Raw genomic sequence first — 15,840 nt, 5'->3', positions numbered from 1 at the left:
TATATATATATATATATATATATATATATATATATATATATATATACGGTTTCAAAATGTTTGCCAATGGTTTTAATTCCCGAGATCCATGTGAGTGGAGAGTGCAGCACTGTTCCTTGCAGCCGAGTGAGAGGTCCTCTCTTGTCGGGCAGTGCTTGATCATTATGGGCTGAGAGGTTAAGTGTAAGGTCATATAGGATATCACCTGATGGGCTAATCTTGCACCTGCCCATAGTCCCTAGGTTTTTATAAGATGGCTTGGCCCAGGGACCACTTAATGTAAGTGTTTGGCCCATAAGGTCCATGTGATGGGCTTAGGGGTTCACTGGGCTTCTCAGTGAATTCGGCTAGGCCTTGTAATAAAGGCTGGACTGAACCCATGTGGCTTGTGTGTAAATCAATGCTTAGGTCCCACGTCATACAAAGAAGTCCAACTGGGCAGCAAATTGGGAACTAATTGAGCACTGATTATTTAATGGGCCAAAAGCCCATTTCGAACTGAGCTGATATGATCACTCACTTAAGGGGCGGATCTGAGATTAAGGTTAGAAAAATGATTGGGCCTTTAACCTAATCCACTCTAGAAGACCAAATTCAAATCAGATTTAAATGTGGTAATCTCCTGATAAGATCAGGAGTCATCTAATCTAATCTGAGATAGGATTAAGATTATCCCCTATCCAGATGCTGATTTGGATTGGGATAACTCCTAATTAGGAGGTTTCTTAATCAAGAAGAAAAGAGGAGAAACCCTAAGAGAGATACAATAGAATTCGAACCTAGGGTTTTTAGCAAGACAGTTTGCTGCGAATTGAGATAGGATCTCATAACTCTCTAGAGAGAAGAGAAGCAATATTCGCCATCTTCATCTTAGGAGTTCTCCTCCAACCGTTGTCATTCTCTGAAAAGTTTGGATCTTTGAAGAAAAGAAATCAAGAAATCAGTTCTTGATATCAGTTTTGCAGAAAGAACTGAAAAGATTTGGTGCTCAGAGTTTCCAGTGGATTCTTGCAAAGGATTCAGTGTGTAGGACGCACTCTGTTGGTTTTGTTCCACATATTGCTGTGTCATCTTCAACAGGAATGAATCTTGGTGTCCTCTTTGGGAGTGAATCTTGGTGTCTTTTAGTTCAGATTTGGTTCGATTATGGTTCAAGTAGGATCCTTGAATATTGTATTGTAAATTTAGGGAATATGATTCCCAATTGAAAGAAGGTAGAAAATTTTTGAAATTCGCCCACCCATTTCACAACCTTTTTGGCATCCATAAGATGGATCATACCATTCTTTGACAACAAGCTTGGCTATCCGCTTATCCTTCTTAATTAGTTCTTCACTCCTCTGCAACATATTGTTGAGTTCCTAAAGACTAACGTTTAGCTTATTCATGTTGTAATTCATGATAAACTGATTAAATGATGGAGGTAAGGAATTGACAACATCAATTTTGGTGTCATGATCTATCCCTGACCCGAGAGCCTACAATTCATCGACATAACCCATCATCTTTAGGCAATGGTCATGAACCTGTTGGTTCTCAGTCATCTGTGCAGTCATAAACAATTTTAAGACCTTTTGTCGAGTAGAACGGTGCTACTCTTCATACATAGTTTTCAGACTATCCACTATATCCTTGGACACTTTGATCATATCGAATTGTCGCTGTATCAGATTGTCTAAAGAGGCTATAATATAACACTAGGAAAGAGAGTTTTTTTCTTCCCATTCATGATACTCTCTTCTTCGGGCCCAAGAATCCCTGTCACCCGGACGATCCGAAGTAGGATTCTTAGCAATTTTGTCCAATTTCTTGAATGATAGAACTCACATAAGGTTTCGGAACCAGTTAGCATAATTTGGACCCTTGAGTTTGTTACCATCCAACAATTTGGTGAAGTTTTTATTTAACATTTCTGGTAAAGGCAAGGCAGAATTATAAGTCCACATCCTAATTGATTCGTGTCATCACATAGAAAGGGCTTTTAATCTATGTTCCATTTCTATTTTGGGCATCTTTGAGATTCCCTCCAATCTTAGTGACGGAGATAGTTGTATCTCTGAAAATGTGGGAAACCACATGGGGTGCATGGAGCCAACTGTTTCAGCTACAAAAATCCACCACCTTCTATGAAGGATCTCATCCACTCATCTTATGAACTTTTCCTTTGGCCTCTGTTAGATAAGGTTCATAGCCATTTTAGGTTAAACCTTTTTGTCCAGTAAGTGCTCACCCATCATGTTCTTTAACGCCAAAGTACTATAGGGAGTCTTCCACTTTAGGATAGGCCCCTCCCACATCGGTCTTTGACACCCCTATCATCTCATAAAGCAATCCAGCCAACTACATTAACAGATGGATAGCTCAATTTTATGGTGCATCTCCACCCACCAATACAACCAACCTTCATACTAATGATGGAAGACCTTTAGAGAATTCATCATATGAAATTCCCTATCACTTGCACTTATATTTAATGGAGGGAATGAAAACCCCCTAGATCTGATTTAGGTCAAACCAAAGTGGCTCCCACTGGCTTTCGTAAAGCCAGATTCAAAGTGGGCCCTAAATAGCTAGGATTTTGGGTTATTCCTCTTGTGGAGAAACTGAAGTGGGTCCCACTGAGAAAGGGAGATCATCCAATGATCTTAAGTGCACCATGGCAATGATGTGCATTCAGCCATAGTCTTCAAAAGACCCACTATTGAATCAGCATGGGCCAAGTGCTTATGGCCCATGTTCATAGCACATCACACATCCGTACATCACATGCATGAAATTCATAATGGATCCAATCAATTAAATAACTGTAAAACCCATAAATAGAGCCCATTTAATTCCTTAATATTACCAATTAATATTATCTAGGTATATGGGTTGAACTGCAAAAGGCAGTTCAATTCAGCCCATATAGCATTTATGTTGAGTTGGGCTAAAGCAGTTTTAACAGATTAAAACTGAATTTTACAGATGCGGGCCGAATTGCATCTTGCAATAAACCATCAATCCCTCGACCCATGACGGAAATTTTAGGGCTGAGAACAGCCCCCATCGAGCCACAGATTTGGTCCAACCAGTTTGGTCCAATCTGGTTTGAATGGGTCTAAGGTTTGATGTTTAATTCAAGATTCAATTCAAAAAGATGATCTAAAATTAAACAACTGATTGATGACATTCAAGAATCAACAATAAAACAAAAAGGGGGCTATTCAAAAGGCTGCAACCTTGTAAAATAGAAATTAGTTCGCAGATTGCAGTTTCCAATACTGCAATTCACAGATCACAAATTTCTTATCTGCTCATTCTCTTCCACGCGAACCAGCTTTGTCTTCCATCAGATAAAATAGAAAAAACCTAATTTTTCTATTAATATTACATCTGAATCTAATCCTATACATCCCGTTTAAAAAATAAAAAAAAATTATTTACAGACCAAGAATGAATAGAATAAATCAGTAGGTGCGTAGATTTCTTACGCCAATAAAAGAACTCGATCTCCACCATATGAATAGCCTAAATTTCAAGAAATATAAATAGAATAGTTCTAAATATATTATAGAAAATAATACATTTAATTTCATATCAATCGCCCAAAACTGGGTTCAAGATTTGAACCCCTTGGGCGTGAACACCACACACTGTGTCATCTTCAATGGAAGTGGGTTTTGGTTTTCTCCTTGAGTGTGAACACCTTCATTGGGAGTCACTGCTACTTCATATCAGGTATATCCCTATCATCCCTCTTGGTTTCAGATCTGGTCCAGTTTGGTTCAAGATTTGAACCTGAAAATGCACTTTTCTAAAATAGAGAATGCGATTCCTAGATGGAAGAGAGAGAAATTTTTGAAATTTCACCCTACCTTCTTACAGGGTTCGGCCATCCGTATGATGGATCTCTCATTCCTTCAATGGTATCAGAGCCAGGTTCAAGTCTTAAACCAAATTAGATTAGATCTGGCTCTGATACCACTGAAGGGATGAGAGATCCATCATACGGATGGTCGAACCCTACAGGAAGGTAGGGTGAAATTTCAAAAATTTCTCTCTCTCCCGTCTTGGAATCGCATTCCCTATTTTAGAATATTGCATTTTCAAGGATCAATCTTGAACCAAACTGGACCAGATATGAAACCAAGAGGGAGGATAGGGATATACCTGATATGAAGTAGCAGTAACTCCCAATGAAGGTGTTCACGCCCAAGGAGAAAGCCAAAACCTGCTTCCACTGAAGATGACACAGTGTGTGGTGAAACAGGATCAACAGGACGGCTCTCAACAAGAACTGAATTCTTTAGCAAGAATGGAGTAGAGGACTAGTGAGCATGACTTTAGATTGCTTCTTCTACCAAGAAGCAATATCAAGAACAATTCTTGATCACTCCCACAAGTGGAGATCGAACTGGGTATACCATGGCCGAGCTTCATAATGGCCCCAACTCCATAGCTCGGCATCTCTTAGGTCTTTGACTTCATAGCTCGATGCACCATGGCCGAGCATCACAATGACCTCAACTATGAAGTTTGGCCTCCCATTGGTAGCAAAAAGCCTTTTCCTCGACACATCATGGTCGAGCCTCATAGCAGCCTCAACTTTGAAGCTCGGACCCCAACTCCGGTGCTTGGCATTGTAAGACAGTGTATGCCCTTAGTGCCCGTCATCCTGTAGGAGGTACCTCGTCCACAATCTCTTGAGTGAAAGGTGGTTCCTTGGAAGTTGGCACAACTGGTTGCATGGACTGATCTACAACCAGCGTCGTGCTTCTCTGGCCTTGGTTGTGCTCCAGCTCTTCCAAGCACCGCCGGAGTTCCCGAATCTCATTATCCCTATGGCTCGAGGCCGCAGTATGCATTACCCTTTCCTTCTTAGGGTGCGTAGTGCGGTCTTTCACGGAGCTGGACTCGTCAACAGAGACCATGTAAGGCAGCGTTCTTCTACCGAGCCTTTCTTTGGTGGGGATCTGTATGGTTTGGTGCGTCTTGTTGTGAGAGCGGACAAAAGGGGCCGACCTTCTTGTTGTATCTTGCTTTTCTTGGTTGGATCACACTACACCCTTGTCCGCTCGGTGCGTTTTGGGGTCCTCAAGGTGAGGATCATCCTTCTTATGCGTCGGGGCATGAGTGGGGAAGGTCTTGTTGGGCGGTGCCACAGATCCTAGGTTCTGCATCATTTCGAAGATCCTGTTGACATTCTCTTGCATTTTTCGGAACTGCATATGATCAACCACGGCTTGATGTTGTGGAATTTCTTGATGTGGAGGGCTACAATGTTGAGACTCCCGAGATGGGGGTCGGCCTATTGATCGTTCGGGTTGGTTCTTGGGCATCTTTATCACTTTCTTGATTGTGCGGTGAGGAATGAAGGATTTTCAAGAAAAGATTTTTGTGTGTATCCCACAGACGGTGCCAATCTGATGCTACTCAATCTGAGGTGGTGCACGAACGATGCCAAATAGTCCTTGCTGACAAGGCGGGGCCAAGCTACAAGGACGAGGCCGCACTTCAAGACCTGTGATCAAGAAAGGAGAAGTCAGATGCCCGAGCAGTTATCCCCGGGTAGGTACTCCGACACTTAAGTCAATAGAAGGTAGTGAATGGTTAGGCCGAGCTACGTAGGTTCTGGTCCAAGCAGAGTAACAGTATGGGTGTTAGAAGTTGGATCCCTTACCTTGAGCATGAAGTACCTTTTATAGCCAAATATCCATGTCCTGGTCAGATTGGGCTTCCGAGGTTGTCGGGATGAGGTTAGCCGCCGAGGTATTCGGGATAGTCCCATTCCCTAGCGGAGTCATCTTCCTTACTCCTCTTTATTCATAGTTGTGCTCATCCATGTGTTGTGTAGTTGACATGGCTGAAAGGATAAGATGGGGGGCCACGATAATAGCGTAGCTCAACCGAGCTATGTTGACGTGGCCGAGCTATGTCGATGTGGCTAGGCGATGACTGGGCAGCCATGTGTCTCTCAGGACCAGTTTAGCCATGACCCGAACATCTTTCTTTCTTTTATTTTTGATTTTTTGTTTTTTTATTTTTGTTTACATTTTTTAAATGGGTCTTGCATTTATTTTAACTCTAGGTGTGATAAGGTGGTTAGAAGGTAGGCTTTAGGTTGAGGGTGAATTGAGCTACTTAAAGTTTAGATGGAATGGGCCTAATTGGTGAGCTCTAAGGTATGCGAGGGTGGGTTGAACGTATGTGGAGTTGGTTTTAATTGGTTTAGCCAAGTTAGGCTTGGCTTAGAATGATGGTTCCGAATGGGTTGTTGTTGAGTAAGTGGGTCAAAGAGTCTAGTTTGGGTTGGTCTAGTTTGTCCTAAAGGGTTCAGGTGGATAAGATGAACCTAATATTTTGGTTCTAGCTGATTTGGGCTGTAAGGTATGGTAGAGTAGGTTAAACTCATATGGAGTTGGTTTTAATTAGTCTAGGCAAGTTAGGCTTAATTTAAAACGGTATGCCTAAATGGGTTGTTTATGAGTAAGTAGATTGGGCTTTTTTTAAGTGGGTTGAATAGGCGTAATGTGGTTTGTTTTGAAGGGTTCAAGTAGATTGGATGAACTTGGTTTTGGGTTCTATCTGGTTGGACTGGGTTGGTTCAGTTGAATTCTAATGGGCTTAGTAGGGTTGAATATGTTAGGTTTCAATAGGTCTAATTGGGTCAGACTGTTTCAGGCTCTATTGGACCTACCTACACAGGGTCATATTCGATTATGGGGATGTGGGTGGTTTAAGTTGGATTGAATTCTAAAGAATGAAGAAGGACAAGTTAAGTTTGAGGCTACTGGTGATGTTGACAAGCCAGCTTTGATTATGTTTCCAAGTAACACAACTAGGCAAGTTTTTAATGAGGTGTTGAGCTACTCAAATTAGGTGAAAGGGGGATGGCCCAATCATGATGGGTTATGGATTGGGATCTGGATCATGGGATGTATTTGGGTTTGTATCTAGGATCTAGATCTATATCTAGGATCCAAAATTAGATTTAGGTTTCGATCTATGTCTATATCTACATCATGGATCTAGGATATGGGTGTAGAATCTAGGTGATGGATCTAGGATCTTGATTTGGGTCTAGGTCTAAGATAAATCTACATCCAAGTCTGAGTTTGGATTTATGACTATATATAGGTTATGGATTTGGGGTCTGGGTCTATGATCTGGATTTGGGCTTTTATCTATATCTAGGTTTGGATCTAGATATGGAACTAGGCTTGGATTTGTGTCTATATCTAAGCACTATATTTAGGTCTAGGCTTAGGCTTGGATCTGGTTTGGGTTTGGGTTTGTATAGGCATTAGAGGATCTAGATCTTGGCCTTGATTTGGGTTTAGGTATGGGTTTACATCTATACTTGGGTCATGGATCTAGGATTTAGGTTTGGTTTGTGTCTATACTTGGGCCATGAATCTATGATCTGGGCTACGGATCTAGGGCTGGGTTTGGGTTTATGTCTATACCTAGGTCATGGATCTAGGATATGGGCTATGGACCTAGGATTAGGATTCGAGTTATGGATCTAAGTTTGGGTTTGGGATTGCATCTATACCTAGGTCATGGATCTAGGATTTGGATCTAAGACTGGGTTTGAGTTTATGTCTATATTCAGATCATGGATCTAGGTTAGGTTATGGATTGTTAGTGGTTCCTAAGGCCAACTAAGGTTGGGTGCATGAGAGACTAGAAGATGAAACTTTATTTTCAATATTTTTTATTTTTTCTTTATTTTAAACTTTTATTTTGATTTGGGCCCCTATAAAAAGAAAAGACATTCAAATAAGCAATCAAAAAAGATTAAGCTGGCACATAGTATGCAATACATGAGATTAGGTTTAACACTTAGACTGAAGGTTCCAACAAGATTGTCAATCTTTAAACCTCCACCCATTAAACAAATGGGCTTGTTAAGTTGGTGATTGGTTGGAAGCTTTTAACAAGAGCCACTAGGTGTCAAGTTCTAATGGCCTTTTTGTACCGGCCCCCACCTATAAGACAAAAGGTAACTAAATAATCTAGTATGCTACGCATGAATCATATTGTGAACAAGAACATGCAAAATATCAACCAAGTTAGAAGCTAACTACATAAATATTAACTCAAACAACATTCATACAGGTGAAATCAAACAAACCTTGCATTGTAAAAGCTACCTAAAAGATATCAACCGAGTTATCTTTTATTTTTCTTTTCTTTTTTACTTTTGAAGGTAAATTATTCATGGAATGCTGAATCTTAACCTTTCCCAAAATGGGCCAATCAAGGCCCCAACCTATGTATTATCCTAATAAGCTTTTGTAAATTCCCTCTTATTTTCACCTTAATTTTCTCTTTTCTTTTTTTTTTTTTTTTGCTTTGTTACGTTAAGACTTGAAATACTTTCTACTTATGTTTCATTATTCTATCCCCCAAACAAGACCTTATATGCTTGATCATTTTAAACCCCTAAGGTCTTCTCATGCTCACTTAAATGATTGACCCACTAGAAGTCCTCAATAATCCTCTCATTTCAGTATTTTAAATCACCCAACTTCAAGAAAGAAGTGTTGAAATATTTCCCCATGACTTCCCAAAATCAAAACCCTCATTAAAGAGCTTAAATTCCTTTCAAACCCCAAAGAAAGAAGTGTTGAAATTCTCCTAATATCCTCTCAAATCAAAAGGAGTTAAGCTCTACGTTCCAATGTAAGGGGATTAACTATCCTAAGCTAAATTAATTTTTATTATTATCCATTATTCTTAACAAGAAGAAAGCAAGTTAAAACTAATAATCCTAGTTTGAATAAATTTTACCAAATAACCTAATGACTGAGATGTCATTCACTAAGATGGTGTTACTCTTAGGTTAACTAATCCTACCCAATATCGCATTACAAAAACCCAATTACCAATCCTAACTACCAACCCATAAGGACACACATGTTCTTTCTTCCATTTTTTTTATGTGTTGCTTCTTTTCTCTTTTTCTGATTTTTGCTTTGTTTTCACCTTTTGTTATTTTTCTTTGCATCTCTCTTCCTTCATTCACTATTTCCTCCATGTTCTAATCCATTCATCTTATTCATTTCAACCTTATTGTCAAAGATCAAGTTCTTCAATTGGATACCATTTCAACCTAATGACATGAATGATTTAACCTCCATAAGAATTGAAAGCAATTCATGATCCAAACAAAAATTCACATGTCCATTTCAGCAAGCAAACCAAATCTCAAAACATTATTTCCTTTCACATGTTAGGTCCTAGATTTCCATGGAGACAATAATTTCAGCATATAAGTTAGACTTAAATCATCATGTCATTACATGTTGTCCTAGATTTTAACGTTTTAGCACTACCGTGGATTCAAAATCATCATTTCCAACATACATTGATCTTCAAAAATAACGCATTTCAACATCATACTCACGTGTAGAAGCATCAAATAAACAACAAATCCCATGTTTTGCTAGTGTGGCATGCTTCAAAAGGCAAATGTCATATTGAAATCTCATCCCAATCTATGCCAAAACCAACTTTGGACTAGGATTCAATATTATTGACAGCCTATGAGGTTCAAGAAAGAGAGAAATAAGATGATCAAGAGAGTGGAAATTACCACATTGGAAGTCTCAAACATTAGCCATGAGCATTAAGAAAAGAAATCCAAGCTTTCCCAAGTAAAGACCATGCTCCTCACATGAAATGATCCATCAGAAACCCATTGAAGTAGAGTGTGTGCATATGATTTCAAAACTCCTCAAACAATTTCCCATGTTATTCATTACATGAAGAAATTATCGGTCCAAGTAATGACTCCAAACCTAAGGTAATGGTCCAACCGGTAAGGGATATGTTTGGACTGGAAGAGGGAAGGGTTAGACACCCCTCTCCTGTTTATGTAGGTGGGACCTACATGGGGAGATTTTATCCACAAAAAGATTTAACAAATATCATAATTTATATGTAGAAGAGTTATTCAATTGAGTGGAAAACTACATAATGACATAAGTAAAAGTAATCTTACTAAAAGAGAACTACTACATGTTATCGTAAAATTCAATGACTTAAGAATGGAGATCATTTAACATTGCTCAAAATGATGAAGAACTTATAAGAATCTAATGAAACTAATATGGGAAGAGACATGCCTCGAATATTAAAATGAGAGAGATGCATGCAGAGCTGGAATGAAAATCTTTTTTTGATATAGCAATGTATGTTGAGTTATATTAGAATTTATTCTCCTAAAAGAAAGGATAAGAACCCAAGGAGATGCTTCCAATATGGGTAGTAACATTAGCCAATTACCAATTAAATAGAAAAGAAATGATGGGGAAAGATAATGACTACTATGAATGCCTAACACCCAAGACTATTGCAGTAAAAAAAAAAGGCTAAATATGACACAGAACAAAAAAGAAAAACACTAAGGCTATGTTTGGTTTGAAGAAAAACGTAGGGAAAGGAAGGGAAAGATAGAGAAACTTTTACAACCCTTGTATTGGTTTTCCTATCTTTCCCTTCCTTTCCCTACCTTTCCATTCCTTCAAATCTATTGAGGAGTCGACCAGCCCTAGTCTTCTTACCAAAGAGAGCTCTAGATCCCTTACCAAAGAGAGCTATAATCTTCCTACAAAAGATGGATAGCTACTATACAAAGAGTACTTACCATAGAGAGGCCAATCAGAGCAAAAAGGAAACTCTCCTCGTAGGAAGTTTCCTTACTACAACAATTTCCTTAATTTATTGTTTCTATACGTGTAATTATTTTTCAATTTATTCATTATTGTTTTTGTATATGATTAGTCTTGTACAAACACTTAATTGTTAATGAAATTCGACCCATTCTTGTAAGACTATTGTCTTCATTTTTTCTAACTTGGTACACCTCCATTGCATTTGAAGCAATGAGCTCAAGCTCGACCTCTTCCCAAATTTCTTTTCTACCAATGAGCATCAATTCAATTCCCAATATCTCTCATTATCTGACAATCAATCTCAATGGTGACAACTTTATTCTCTGGAAAGCTCAACTACTACCAGTACTTCGAGCTCACAAGTTGATGGAGCTAATTGATGGATCGGCCAAGCCTCCTTCATAAGAGATTCCAGACCCCAATGATAATAGTAAGAGAATTCCGAATCCAGAGTTTTCTACTTGGGTACAATTGGATCAACTGGTCCCAAGCTAGCCTATAGCCTCTCTAGCTGAGGGAGTTCTGGCACAAGTTGTTGGACTCTCTATAGCTGCCAAAGTCTGGAGTGCTCTGGAGAGATCATTCTCTTTGCATTCTCAATCCAGGGTACTACAACTTAGGTGGCAACTTCAGAACCTCAAGAAAGGGAATATGTCCATCAGTGATTATGTTCAAAAGGCCAAAATAATTGCATATAATCTTTCTATAGTTTCAGAACCAGTAGCAAAAGAAGATCTGGTTTTATATATTTTATTTGGTTTGGGAAGTGAGTATTGATTGTGCCAGATCATTTTATTTGGTTTGGGAAGTGAGTATGGATCTCTTATTTTATTTGATGTGGTGTGATCTTCCTGCTCCCTACTAGAGGTGATCTGGCTTACAGGTGGATGTCGAACAAAGTTGATTTGTAAGAGAAGGATCAGAGAACCCGGGGTTGCTAGCCCAACGAGGTCGCTCCGATGCTTAAGTTAGTAGACTATTGTGAGCTAGAAAGTTTTTGTGTGTAGAGAGCTAGAGAGCAAAATAATCACGCATACCTTGAACCTCTAGGGGTGGAGCCTTTATATAGTCGAGTCCTTGCGGGTTTCGCAGATCGGTTCCGGAATCTTCGTCACGATAGGATTCGTTTCCGCGTTAATTGGAAGATAGTGCTACCAACCGATAATGTTCATCACTTCTGCCCAAATCGATCGAGGAGATAATGCTAGCTGTTACACGACGTGATTGAAGGAATGGAAAGATCCATCGTATGGACGCCTGGATAAAGCATAATAGAATGGGCGAATTTTAAAAATTTCTTTCCTTCCTACAACTGGGAATCACATTCCCTATTTTACAAAACTAATTTTCAATGATCAATCTTGAATCAAGAAGCAAACCAGATCTGAAACAAAACAGTAGGAGAGGGAAATACCCGATACGGAGAATTAGTATCCCCCAACGAAGGTGTTCACGCCCAGAAAAGTCACCAAAGACTACTCCAACTGAAGATGGCGCAGTGTAGGACGGAATAGAATCAGCAACGTTCTTCACAAGAACTTAATCCTTCACAAGAACCCACTGGACGGCAAGTGAGCACAACTTCTTTTCAGTTCTTTCACAAGGAACTGAAATCAATAACGCTTCTTGATGACTCCCACGTGAGTGGAGATGAATTGCTAATGGCGGCAGAGAGAAATTGGCACAGTCTCACTATATGTTGATTTCTCTCTTCTATGTTGTATCTCCATCTCAGACGAGTGTATTTAGAGGCTGCCGCCCCCTCCTCCTTTTATAATCCTAAAGGGATAAGCTCCTAATCCTATTAGGAGATGTTGATCCCCTTAAGTGATAAGGTAGAGTCCTTATCTAATCTGCAGATCATGATCAGCCCTCCTAATCTGATTAAGAGTTTCTAGTTTTGAATCAATTTAAATATGGACTCTTACTGAGTGGATAGGGACTTTCCCTTATCCTTTAAGGCTGGTCCACGTCTTAGATCTGCCCCATTTAAGCTAATCTAATTAGCCCAGATCATATTGGGCTTTTGGCCCATTAAATGTATGTGTTCACTTAAGCCTTCCAAATTGCTGCCTAGTTGGGCTTTTTCTGTATGGCATAGGACTCAAACGTTGATCTACACATCAGCCACAAGGGTTCAGCCCAGCATCTATCACAAGGCTTAGCCGAATTCACTAGAAAGCCTAGTGAACCCCTTGAGCCCATCATATAGACTCTATGGGCCCAACACTTACACTAAGTGGTCCTTGGGCCAAGCCACCTTGTAACACCAAAGGATTGTGGGCAGATGCAAGATTAGCCCATCAGATTTAACCCTCAATGGCTTTACACTTAACCTTTCGCCCATAATGATCAAACACTACCCGACAAGGGAGGACCTCTCCCCTGACTACAAGGTATAGTGCTGCACTCTCCTCTTACATGGACCCCGGGGATTAAAACCTTTTGCAAACAATTTTGGAAACCTATATATATATATCGCATAAATATATTTTGCAAAACAAAATTTCAACGATTGAAATCAATTGCCGGCAGTTTTGGTTTCCATCAGAGAGTGCATTTCCCCGATCATTACCTTTGTCCGACAAATGGGCTGATCCTGTCACTATGATTACCCACTCAGATGGGTTCATGAACCATCTCAACATACCCAGGTTTTGACCCCCTCTAAGGGTCTCACTGATTGGCATATCAAAGATGGCCTAATCCGCCACCTAGTGCGGTACCATAATTGAGTCTAGGGGTCAGGTGTAACATTTCAGTTTTGCCCACTAATCGCCAAGGTCCAAGGCAATACTGGAATTCTGGTCCGGTTCAAGGTCTCAAGCTGATCTCACACTGCATGTACCTCGGGTCTCACCCTGGTGGCAGAGACAGGCCACCCCAACCGACTTGGCGGCACATCAGTGTCATCAGTGTCAAACTTATCAGGATAGGTCTTCCCAGACCGACCCACTGGTTGTGAACATTCTAAACCAACACAAGTCTCATAAATGTCCGATTTTAAGGGTATTACATAGAAACACACCACATAACATGAATCAAATATGCACTTTATTCATTTACAATATATGTCAAAAGTACATCAAACTGATTGGAGCTAAGGGCACACAAAACTGTCTAACAGTGATCCTATGAGGCCCGAGATCCGTTGGAGGGGTTTTCGGGATCACCACGTAGTGGCATGTTGGTATCCCGAGCTGATGTTTTTATGTCCCAAACTGGGTTGAGTGTCGATGTACCTTGGCATCGAGGTGTTCTTGTTGCGATCTAGTACCGAAGCGATCTCGTTCCGAGGTAGCCTTATCCCGAGGTCACTTTAGCCCGGGGTGGTTGGGTACCCAAGCTTGATCTGCTGCGGACTGGTCATGATAAGCTGAGCTATTATCTCTTGGTCAGGTCGTGTCCACGTGTCCCCTCTTTACTAGGTCGGGCCAAATCACCCGTCATCAATTGAACCCCACTCCCCGAGCCAGGGGTAACTTTTACACGCCATCCTCTTCCATCTGCTTTACTTCATGATGTTGCTACTTCATGAAGAAGAGCCTTCTTCTTATGGGCAGGCTTCCAAGTTTCCTCATTGGTGTTCCATGGCTGTCGAATTTCATGCCTTGATTTAGAATGGTACTTGGGAGTTGGTTTCCTATGATGCTTCTACGAATGTAGTTGGCTCCAAGTGGGTTTTCAAAATCAAATAGCACTCTGATGGTTCAATTGATTGTTACAAAGCTCGTCTTGTCGCACAAGGCTTCACTCAAGTTCTAAGGGTTGACTTCACTGAGACGTTCAGTCCTATGGTCAAACCTGCTACTTTGCGCATGTTATTTCGCTTTCCATTTCTCATTAATGGGACATTCAACAATTGGACGTCCATAATGCTTTTCTTAATAGGTTCATCACTGAAACTATTTTTATGCGCCAACCAAAAGGTTTTAAGGATAGAAATCATCCCCATCATGTCTGCAAACTTCACAAGGCTCTCTATGGACTCAAACAGGCTCCTTGGTCTTGGTTTTCTCATATGAGCAGTCCACTATATGACCCAGCTACTATGCATAACCCAAGCTTAAAACTTAATGCCAACAATAACTGTGGTAACCAATTTGTTACACCCATCAAACTACTTGAGAGGTTCAAATCCTTCAACCCTAACAAATAAGCAGTACTTAATTGAATCATTAAAGAAACAAAAATGAACCGAAGCAGAGAGAGAGAGAGTGAAAACAAATAAAAATATCATTTAATCAATACAAATGTTATGCAAGAAATATGAAATGAGGAGAAGAGGTTGGAAACTGACCAGGAGTACCGCAACAAGTCACGATTAAGAAGTGAATCTCACCCCAGAGTATAGCTTCCTCTAACGTGCCAATGCAGATGCTTCGTTTAGTTTTCTTTAACTGAAGCGATGAGGTTCCGTATTGAGTGCTGCATCATACGATAGCGGCCATTAATGTTCAACAGAAGGACGAATAGGGGATGCGGTGATGCTCTGTTTCTTCACTCATTACAGCCGTGGGTGAAGAAAACGATAGAGAAAAAAATAAAAAGAAGCAACTAATAGATAGGATAAAGGAAGAATGAGGTTGTACACAGCCACTATTATGTTGCCTATCGATTAAATGAGTAGTTGTAGTTTCTTGAACTCCAAACCAAATCAGGAAACTCGTGATGAGGTTGAGATATATAGAAAAGACAGATAAGCCAAGGGAAAAGGATGATACGAGAAAGAATGGAGGAGGGATTATGCAATAATTGGAATTTTGATTCCTCCGTTTAGGGGTGGTTCATTGAAGTGCTGGGTGGCCTCGAGTTTAGTTGTTCAGCAGAGATAGACCATAGGAGAAGAAGAAAATAAGAAAATGAAAAAGAAGAATAGGAAAGAGAGAAAATAAGAGAGAGAGAGAGAGGAGGAGGAGGAGGAGAAATGAGAGAACAAGAAGGTGAACATTCTGTATCTTCAGAATGAGAAGATATTCAGGGGAATTTTCGTAATTCTGGGTTGAGAGGGGTAAAACCAATATTCGGATTTAATGGTGGGGGTTTGGATTAAAGTGTGTGTAGGTTAGTACGATTGGCAAAAATGGAATCTTTCAAATTGAACGGCCAAATAGGGGTGTTTTTGGGTGGAACTTGATAAGGTAAGGCTTTTCAAATGGAACTCGATTGGTGGTGC

At 40.1% G+C, this 15,840-nt stretch overlaps 1 long non-coding RNA gene across 1 annotated transcript; it reads right to left on the bottom strand.

Moving 5' to 3' along the window:
- Positions 1-13,657: 13,657 nt before the first annotated feature.
- Positions 13,658-15,650, bottom strand: LOC148871689 (uncharacterized). The gene is made up of 2 exons (XR_016106921.1): positions 14,965-15,650; positions 13,658-14,812 (listed from the first exon to the last, which is right to left on the bottom strand). It is a non-coding gene; the product is annotated as an uncharacterized LOC148871689 (long non-coding RNA).
- Between the last annotated feature and the right edge of the window lie 190 nt (positions 15,651-15,840).

Source organism: Nelumbo lutea, chromosome 2, assembly GCF_056320005.1.
Source record: "Nelumbo lutea isolate HS-2025 chromosome 2, American lotus-T2T, whole genome shotgun sequence".
In the NCBI taxonomy this organism is placed as follows: domain Eukaryota; kingdom Viridiplantae; phylum Streptophyta; class Magnoliopsida; order Proteales; family Nelumbonaceae; genus Nelumbo; species Nelumbo lutea.
Note: the sequence above shows the minus strand (reverse complement) of the source record. Positions and strands in the feature narration are given on the sequence as shown.